Here is a 10984-nt window from a genome sequence, read left to right as displayed (position 1 = left end):
GTCACTTGCCTTCTCTTCATACTTTTATGAGGAGGCACTAATGGAGGCTCGAGAGTTGAAAACCCCTGATATAGACGGAGGCTCTAGTGTAGGGAATCCCTTTTGGGATTGCTTTACTGGAGCCGATGATGCCTCTGATATCAGTGACACTTCTATTCTTTCAGAAGAGGCCCAACGTCTCTTATCTCGGGAAAGAATCAATTACTGCACTTTTTTTCTTTACTCTTTTTTCTCTAAATATGACTTGTGTTTTCCTTTTTTAGTACAGGCTTTCGCCAAGTTTCGAGCTGACCTCAGCCAGTGTGAAATCGAGATCCAAAAGGTCTCGGAGGAGAGGAACGCTCTGAAGATTCTTTGTGGCCAAAAGGACGAAACTATAAAGGACCTTCAAGCGGATTTGGCCAAGGCTTGTGAGGAAGAGGCCGAGCTAGATAAGCAGGTAACCATTCTTTTGATAGAGTATGGACTCGACCAAACTGTGGAGGCTAATACTTCACTATCTCAGCTGCAGCAAAAGGTCTAAAGGATCGAGCTGCATCGGGGAGAAGTCGATCATGTCAAGGCCGATTGTGATCGGTGGAAAGAGAATATGGACCGCCTGGCTGCAGAAAAAGAAACTACCTTGGCCAAACTGTCATCGGACGAGGTTCAACTTTGGGGCATCAAAGAGAAAAGTTCGTCCCAAGCTAAGAGGATCGAAGAGCTTGAAACCGGGCTTGCTGAGGCCAAGGCGGATATCAAGAAGACAAAGGTCATGGCAAACAAGTCCATTTTCATGTACTGGGCCGATGCTGAGGCTACTCAAATGCAGCTAAGGGAGGCTTCTGACCGAGAGCGATAGATCGTTGACTCAGAAATCCATGCTCGAGGTTTTGAACTCTCCGAGGAGATAGCCCGAGCCAAGGTGCTTGAAGCTGAAGCCAGGCAGCTTACCTCCTTCGATGACAAAGATGATGATGAAGAAGGCAGTCGAGGCGAATCCGATGAGGGGCCTGAAGGAAAAGTTTCTCCCGGAGAAAAGGTCGACACCGGCCGTAGTTAGGACTTAGTTTCTCTTTTTTTTAAGACCTTGATCGGTCTCTTGTACATAACCTTTTTTATCAATATATAATAGAAAAACTTCTTTTGAATGTCTTCTCAGTTTTATGTTCAAACATGTTTTGTGCTTTTGCCTTGTGAAACTTTTATTGTTGCAGCCTCTGTAATCGAGTGAACACTATCTCAAACTTAAAACAAACCCTTAGGTTTTTTAGACACACAAGGGCGAGTCCCCGAGCTCAATAATATGTTCGAGATTTTGGATGGCTTGAACGATACCATGACTGCACTATTTTTATAACTAAGTTCGAGTAAGTTTCAAACTTATAATAGAACAAATCCTTAGGTTTTTTATCAAATAATGGGTAATTTCCAAACTTACAGTAACATATCCCTTAAGGTTTTATGGCGGATCTTCCAGCTAAATTCAAGTCAGCTCTATTTGAACTCGGAATAGTGGAACCCTTAGGTCCAAGTTGAGTGAGAACAAGGTCTCGAACTCTAAATGTATTGGCCCTTAGGCCCTTTCAGGTTGGGCCCATATGGAATCTAAAAGATGGCTATTATTTCCCCTTTTCATCTTAAAAGACTTAGTAAAAATTTCTTTATGCCTTAGCATGTATTTTTTACCCATTGGGTTTTTTGAGGGTCCGATGTCGGTTGAAACCCTTTTGCTTTTTGTGCCTTAGAACATTTGTGTTAAGATAATTTGATACCTCTTAAGGTTTTTCGAGGGCTATTTTTATCGAAGCCCTTTTGATTATTAGCCGAGGGTAACCTTTTTTAACCGGGTTTTCAAAGAATTTGAAGGCCTATCGTTATTGCGGAATTCGGACGTCTCCGAGATGCAATATTTAGGTCGTAGCCTTCGGGTATGTATTTTGGCTGTAGCCTTTGGGTATGCCTCTTGGGCTTATTTCCCAATAACATTTCAAATTTGTTTGAAATGTCAGTCCCCGAGAACGGTGGCCTTGGCCTATAGATCGAGGGATGCCTTTTTGAGGTCTTATAAATTTGAGTTTAGATAACTCGAATATGCCCATCATCGATGGCAGTCCCCGGGTGTATATTTGCACTTTGGCTCTTGAGCCGTTTCTCACAATATCATAAGCATGAGGTTTGTATAGTAGAGAATTTTCTTCGAGACATAAAATATTTAATGAAGAGAGAATGCTTCTTTGAATAATTTATACATGCACACATATTTTGCCATCGGGGCTCGACTAATCTATATGGACACAGTTTACTTGACCGTTTGGCCCATTACAAAGCTTCCCTATCGAGGCCCTTTGATATGAAATACTATTCTCGAGAATACAACATCCGAGGGTGGTGTCCTCCAGTATTCGAGGTTTATTGCAAAGAAACATTAGATACTATTGAATTTTCCTCATGTAGCACATAATTGTTGCCTCGTAAAAAACCTCGTCGAAAAAATCCAGTTGGGATAAAAACCGATCTAAGGAAAAAAGAGTGCAACGCGTACTTTAAAACCTGAGGTCTCAATGTCTTTGGTCAAACTCCTGCAATGAGTTAGCGTTGAATATATATATAAGTGAAAGAAGGGAGAAAGACATACCTTAATAATAATATCGTTTGAGAAGCTATATGTTCCAGTCGTTTAGCAGTGGTTCGCCGTCCATCGTTCCGAGTTTATAAGACCCTTTTTCGACTATATCGAGGACTTGATAGGGTCCTTCCCAATTCGGGCCAAGCTTCCCTTCATTAGTATCTCGAGTGTTGATGGTGACCTTCCTTAGGACTAAGTCCCCGACCCTGAAGTGGCGAAGGTTGGTTCTTCTATTGTAGTACCTTTCGATTCGTTGCTTTTGTGCAGCCATTCGAACGAGTGCCACTTCTCATTTTTCATCTAATAATTCGAGGCTAGTGTTCATAGCCTCGTGGTTCGATTCCTCCGATGCATGTCAAAACCTTGCGCTAGGTTCTCCGACTTCGACTGGAATTAAGTCTTCGTATCCATACACTAAGAAAAACGGAGTTGCCCCTGTACTGGACTTCGATGTTGTTCGATATTCCCAAAAGACTTCGAGCAGAATTTCTCTCCATTTCCCTTTAGCTTCATTTAACCTTTTCTTCAGGTTTTGGATGATAGTCTTGTTCATCGATTCGGCCTGTCCGTTCCCACTAGGGTGATACGATGTTGACAATATCCTTTTTATTTTATGGTCTTCGAGAAATTTTGTCACTTTACTGCTGATAAATTGTTTACCATTGTCACATACTATTTCTCTGGGTATCCCAAATCGACACATGATGTGATCCCAGATGAAGTCTATGACCTCTTTTTCTCTCACTTTCTCGAACGCCGGTGCTTCAACCCATTTAGAGAAATAGTCAGTCATAAATAAAATGAACTTAGCTTTACCTGGGGCTGATGGAAGAGGGCCGACGATATCCATCCCCCATTTCATGAATGGCCATGAGGATAGGACTGAATGAAGTTGTTGGCTGATGAATCATCAGTGCAAACCTTTGATATTTATCACATTTTCGAACAAACTCCTTAGTATCTTTTTCCATGATATCCCAGTAGTACCCTGCTCTAATGATTTTGTGAATCAGTGATTCGGCGCCGGAGTGGTTCCCATAAGTGCCTTCATGGACCTCTCGTAAAACATAATCGGTGCCTCCTGGTCCTAAGCACACTGCCAATGGTCGATCGAATGTTCTTCTGTATAATGTTCCATCTTTAGCCAATGTGAATCGAGCATCTGTGGTTCGTAGGGTCCTTGACTCTTTAGGGTCCGATGGGAGCTTTCCATTCTTTAAGTATTCAATATATTTGTTCCTCCAATCCTAGGTTAAGCTTGTAGAGTTTATCTCGGCATGACCTTCCTCGATCACAGATCTCGAGAGTTGAATGACAGTCCCCAAACTGATCTTATCTTCCTCGACCGATGACCCCAAGTTTGCAAGTGCATCGGCCTCACTGTTTTAATGCGGATGCAGTCAAAAGGTACTATGTTTGACCCATTACTCAATATTAACATTCTCCGATTAGGATGACGAAGGCTTTCACTCTCGCTACCCAAACACTATTAACCCCTTACAAACCCTTTGAGCTAGATGCTTTTCCTTGATCACCTTCACTGGAACTTTGTATGTAAAAAAAAAAAAATCAAAAACAAAGTTCACGTCATTAAACTACGTCTGATATGATTCCAAAAGGATACGTAGGCAGCCTCACTATGGGGTTTGGGCACACCAAAACAAAAATTCATATTCCCCCAAAAGTGAAAACTGGGGCAGATGTTATAATGGTTCGGCAATGGTTCCGCCAGAAAGGTTTCAAAGTTGTAATTCAATCCAAATATTTTTTTATCCAAATCCTATTCAAATCCTTCTAATCAATCGGCGAGAATGTTCAAGAATTGTAGGACACATTTATTTGGATCTGATGCAACCAAAATGAGAGAAATAAAATAAGAGAGTCTTTGTTGGTGAAAACCCTCATGGGCTCTACTGATCGAAAAGAGGATCCTTATAGCCAGTTGGTGAGAAGAGAAATGAGAGAGGTCAGCTGGTTAAAACCCGCAAAGGGCACTACTGATCGAAAAGAGGATCCTCATAGCCATGGCATCAACACAGTACTGGGCAAGGTTTGTCGGTGTCAAGGCAAAAGTTGTGATGAGTTTCTAAGAATCGGACGGTTTACACAGATTAGGAATCCAGTCCAAAGGCATTTTCATGATCATTGTTGTCCGCATGTACTCCTAGATAATTCCGTCTTTCTGTTCCTCGAAAGGTACACCTCTTGTTTAAACTCATTCTGCATTCCATTACTTATTTACTTTGAATCCCTTTCGGTCTAACTTTGTTCCAAAAATAAAGGTAAATAAGAGATGGCAAGACTGATTTATAGGGCTCTCATTCGACACAAGCTGATATATTCAAAAGGCACCCAGCCTCGGTAAGGTCATCAAGTCGACCTCGACTGGCCATGGTGGCCGATGCTTTGAAAAAACTCTAGGTAAAAGGAAATCAAATTACAGTTCCTACTAGGGCAAAATGAAGTTGAAAAGCTTAAGTCCCACGCGACTAACTGTCTTGCAAAGTTTGAAAAGCCAATGGTTCCCCAATGCTCTGAAATTGGAACTTTGAAGAAAGAAGTCAAAAGTTAAAAGCCCACAAAGGCAAAATAAAGTTGGAAAGGTTAAGTCCCACTACGTGACTAGCTGTCATGGAAAAAGTTTGAAAAGCCAAAGGTTCTCCGGGGCCAGAAATGCAATTGGTATTCAGGAAACAACCAGTTGCAGTTGAAATGATCATCAAAAGAAGATGGACTGAGATCAAGTGACTGAAACACTCAAGGCCACAAAACCAACCACCGTTTTGAACTAACAATTATTCTTTGTTAAAAAAAAGGAAACAGGTGCAATCCAAAAACAACCTTGCAAGAAGCAGGTGCAACCAAAAGGAAATCGCGGTGAAAAACAGCACTGCAAAAAACTCTCAAAAAAGGGAACTCCACTCAAAATTCTTTCCCGCATTTTACTCATTCTCTAAAAAAAAATAATAAAAAAGAATAAGAAAATAAAAAATTCTAAATCATGGTAGTATAGGGTACACCAATCCCTAGCTGTATTTTCTAACGTAGGTTACACCATTCCCTAGTTGATGTTTTAGACATAGGGTACACCACTTCCTAGTTTCCTTACCAGTATAGGGTACACCATTCCCTAGTTGTGTTTTCCAACATAGGGTACACCACTCCCTATTTGATGATATTTTATATGTAAGGGTACACCATTCCCTAGTCTCCTTACCAGTATAGTGTACACCAATCCCTAGCCGTGTTTTCAAACATAGGGTATACCACTCCCTAGTTGATTGATCTTAAATGCAGGGTGCACAACTCCTTGATATCATTACTAATTGGTATTAAAAGCAGTGTACACAACTCCCTAATATCATTATTGATTGAGCTTAATACAGGGTACACCACTCCTTGATATTATTACTAGACATATGGTACACCACTCCCTAGTCTCCTTACCAGTATAGGGTATACCAATCCCTGACTGTGTCTTCCAACAAAGGGTACACCACTTCATAGTTGATGATATTTAGACATAGGGTACACCACTCCCTAGTCTCCTTACCATTATAGGGTACACCAATCCCTAGCTGTATTTTCCAACGTAGGGTACATCACTCCCTAATTGATTGAGTTTAAATGCATGGTATACCATTTCCTGATATCATTACCAATTGATCTTAAATGCAGGATGCACCACTCCCTGATATCATTACTAAAATAGGGTACACCACTCCCTGGTCTTTTACCAGTATATGGTACACTAATCCCTAGCTGTGTTTTCCAATATATGGTACACCACTCCCTATTTAACTGAGCCTAAATGCAGGGTGCACTAATCCCTGATATCATTTCAAATATAGGGTACACCACTCCTTAGTTCTTTATCAGTATAGGGTACACTAATTTGTAGTTGTGTTTTACAATATAGGGTACACTACTCCCTAGTTGATTTGATCTTTATGCAGGGTACACCACTCCCTGATAATCTTTGCAAATATAGGGTATACCATTCCCTAGTATTTTTACCGGTATAGGGTACACTAATCCCTACCCGTATTTTCTAACGTAGGGCACACCATTACCTAGTTGATTTGATCTTAAGTGCAGGGTACTCCACTCCCTAATATCTTTGCCGGTATAGGGTACACCATTCCCTAGCCGCATTTTTCCAATAAAAGGTACAATAATCCTTAGTTGTGACGTCATTTGGACAATAAGGGAACACCATCCCAAAAAAAAAAATCAAATCATGATCACTTCAGGGTACACCATTTCTGACACTTTAATGCTTTTAATAAAGAAGTAGTTTAGAATTTTGTTACAATAACTCAAGAAATTTTCCCAGTGAAAACTAGCATAGAAAAATTTCGTTCGTTTGTTTGTTTTGGTGTCTGAGCAGATTCTACCTCGAAGCACAGGGGTCGAGATGATCAAAAGAAGAAGTCTCAACCCAAGATAAAGAAAAGAAAAGAAAAAAGAAGTGTATCCAAAATGCAGAAGTAGATAAAAATATGTGGATTGCTCAAGACATGATTGAAGTCATGAGCATTGCATTTCTCATTTTGATCAGAAGAAGCCGCAGAAGAACAAACTAGTACCTACAACTAGCAAGTATCAAAGTTCAGATCAGAGTTTGCATGAAGAACCAATCACGACTCAAGATCAAATTTCAAAAGACTTATAGATAGGAATCTTGTAACTCACAGCTGCTAGGCTTGTTTAGTTTCTTTTTATTTTGATTTTGGTGCAATAAGGAGGTCAGCAAGTAGCAACAGTAGCGATAATAGTGAAATCATAGCTTTTTGGTAGTCCTAGCTACCAAAACTTCTAGAACTACACTGACCTGATTCCTTTATAGCCAAGGATATGTAGGCAACCTTAGAAGCAAGGTTCGGTCAAACCTTTACAAAATGCTTCATATGGAGTATCAAGCAGGCAAAAATTATTCATGATTGCTCACTTTATCTTTGCCTAAAAATTCTTCATGTTCTCGAGCAAAGAGGGGCAGTTGCGAGCACGTAATTTTTACCCTACACATAGATTACTCCTAAAAAATCCCCCAACAATATTCCTCTAGTTTTTTTTTTGATTTTTAGAAATTTTAGGGATTTTTCTTTATTTATTTGTTCGCATTTACTTGCATTTAGTCGCATTCATACATATTTAGAAATGTTTTAAAAATCTTAAAAAAACATCAAAAATATTTTTATCTTTCATTCGTTGCATTTTAGACTTTAATTGCACTTCAAACGCTTAGTCACATTTTAATTGCATTATTAAAATACACAAAAAATGATTAGTTGCTTTTGTTTTGTTTTTACATTTTTAGGTATAATTAATTAATTAATTGTTTAAGTAGTAAAGATATTAGGTAAAATAGATAGCTAAGTTCAATTTTACAATTTAGTCTTAATTTGGATGATTAAATAAAAGTGTTTTTAATTTAGAAAATTAAAGAATAGAAAAAAAGAGGTTAGCTTAGTCTTTGTTTGGAATTGGTCCAAAGCAATTGTAGATGGCCCAATTATTTTTAAATCCGCCCAAAATCCAATCCATAAATCCGGCATAGTGCCTCCCATAAACCAAACAAAGTCGTTTCTAATAGGATTAATATCAGCCGTTCATCTCCCATAATCCAACGGCAGGAAACTAACCCTCTTTCCCATAAGACTGTCTCAAATGACCCCCCCCTCCCCCCACGCCTAAACACTCCTCTCAGACCATCCCTCTTACATCTCTCTACACCCCACCATCCTCCACCTTATTTTGCCGTCGGAAATCATCTCACGACGACAAAACACCTCCAGATATCCCCAAATCATCACCCTACAATCCCCAACACCCCCTAAATCCAAATATACCTTCAATTTTCCCAAAATCCCCACCGAACTCAATGAATTATAGATATGGAAATCTCGGAAAAATTAAAATTTTTGCTCTTTCGTTTGCTTGATCATTTCGGCCAGTATACGTTCAAGACTTCCATCAATAGAGATTTGATCCGTTTATCGATGGCCGAATCTAGGTCAAATTGCTGCTGACCGGCCAATTTCTCCCGGAACCCCTTTCTGCCGACTCCTTTGAGCTCAATAGGTATACCCCTTTTTGTCTCTCTTCTCTTTTACTCTATTGTTTCTTTTTCTTAACCTTGTGTTGCATTGTCTTGTCCGAATTTGTTTAGTCAGTTAAGGATAGTCATGCAGAATTAGGATTTAGATGAACTAATATTTGCATTCTAGATTGATAGTTAATTACTTATTTTAATTATTTTAATTAGAATTCAAATCCGTTTGTTCAAATGTCTTAGCTTAGTATTGGGCCTGTCTTGCTTGACAGGCAGGCCCACTAGATTAAAGTTCAAGATTGGGGAGGATTGAGAGTCTAGGTCTTGATTTTGGGCATGTTGTCCACAAGGCCCAGGCATGTGAATTTTGGCTAGGTGATTAAAAACATGGGTTTTAGGGGGCATTTAAGGGATTTAACTTGGGGAATAATCTTGTAACTAATTTATGTGCTTCTAGAAAGGAAAAGAAGGATCGAGTTGCAATAAAACAATGAAGAGGTCGAGGTGAGGAAGAAAATACAGAAAAGAAAAAGGACTAAAAGAAAGGTAAATAACAGGAAAACAACGGTAAGAATCTGCTATAAGATATTATACTCTCCTCATACTTTTGGTCATTCATTCTCATCTGCAGATACAGACTCACTCATCCTCACTCCTACGCAAAAGAGCTCACAGTCCCAATTAGCTAAATCAATTTCTGAATTCAAAATTTGAGTTTCAGATCTGGAAACCAAAAACTCCAAAAAATACCAAAAACAAAAAACAAAACAAAAGATTCAAAAAGAGATTCAACAGTTGTCTTCGATTTCTGCCTACAACTGCATAATTTTTGGCTTCTAAAGATGGTTTGATTTGAAGAAGTTGCTTGTGTTTACTGTTGCTGCCACTCTACCGTTAGCTGGGGTTTACCCATAAGTGTTCTAGACCTTTATTTGGTTTGATTTGGCTGTTTCTTTGTAATTAGGTATGCTCTAAGTCTCTGTATGATCTGATTTGTTTTTATAAATAAGCTATGATTGATTAATGTCATAGGTTGGTTGATTTGGGTGATTTAGCATGCTTGGTGCATTAGTTGTGTTTGCAACATGTTTACTCTCTTGAAATCTATGTTATATGTACTGATTACAGTCAAATGTGCTTAGATCTAATTTTTGAATATTAACAAATGCTCTATAGTTACTGGTAACTAGAAATTAGGTTCCTAGATGTAAGGTGACCTCCACGGGAGTGCAATGGAGCTGGCCTTGGGCATTATTCTCGAATTATTACATGTTTCTATGTTTAAACCATTAGCATAAATAGTCATTCGTGTAATAGGGTGAATCTGCGTGTTTGTTTAAATTTAGCAATCGCAAGTGTATTATGATTCAGTTTTAAATATGAAGGATGGAAAGGTTTGAAGTGAGGAAATTTCGGCTCTGTAATTTTGATTAGCTAAACTAATGAGCTAATGTTTCTAAAACTCAATTGTTGAAGATGGCTTTTATTGTGAATTCAAATTACGACCTCTGATGTAATTAACTGCTACTGTACTCTGAACTTCGATGATTAAATGCTGATATTTAGGAAAAGTTTTTCTTATACTTTCATTTTCGTGAATTTGTTGGATTTGCTTTTGGGCCACTGTATTTCTCAAAATTATTGGGCCTGAATATCTGGCCCATGCGGAAGTTATCAGGTCTAGGCTCAATTTGAGACCCATTTCTAAAAACTTGTAACTTCATGTGTGTGAAGATTTGCTCCCTGCCGAAAGGCTTTGGCGCATTAGGCTTCACCCCAGGCCCAAGTATGACCCCATTTTGGTCCTGTTAGAGGTCTTATGGTAAGCCTTCAATCGCATGCATTTCATAATATTGACAAGTAATCAGTGTAGCACTGGGCCAATCTAGCTAAAACGTTAATTGAGCTTCTAGAATACAATCACCACTATTTTAAGTAACAAAATATATGGCTATCCCAACAAACAAATTCCATAATTTTGGACCTTCACATGTAATCTTATACTATTGATACGTAATTAAATCTTATGAAAATGCGTAGTTGCTCTTAGGCATGACTAATAATAAATTATCGTAACTATGGGTACAGTTCCGGTGGCATAGTCATGATATGTAACCCCAATTTTAAGTGCACGTTCGTGTGACTTGACCCCAACTTCAAATAATAATAAAATAAATATATTATAAATCACGGGTAAGTTTCACGTGGCGTGATTTATAATATGTACAAAAATAACAAGTGCGCGACATCGTAACTTGTTTAAAAAAATTTCATAATTGTTTAAAATAATTAAAAGCGATAAAAGGTAAAAGCGTACGTAG

The 10984-nt window shown here is 38.7% G+C and overlaps 1 long non-coding RNA gene across 1 annotated transcript; it reads left to right on the top strand.

The window, feature by feature from the left end:
- The first annotated feature begins 8284 nt into the window (after positions 1-8284).
- Positions 8285-10252, top strand: LOC104102414 (uncharacterized). The gene is made up of 2 exons (XR_011407836.1): positions 8285-8692; positions 9295-10252. It is a non-coding gene; the product is annotated as an uncharacterized lncRNA (long non-coding RNA).
- Positions 10253-10984: the final 732 nt, after the last annotated feature.

The sequence above is a fragment of the Nicotiana tomentosiformis genome, chromosome 5 (assembly GCF_000390325.3).
Source record: "Nicotiana tomentosiformis chromosome 5, ASM39032v3, whole genome shotgun sequence".
Lineage (NCBI taxonomy): Eukaryota > Viridiplantae > Streptophyta > Magnoliopsida > Solanales > Solanaceae > Nicotiana > Nicotiana tomentosiformis.
Note: the sequence above shows the minus strand (reverse complement) of the source record. Positions and strands in the feature narration are given on the sequence as shown.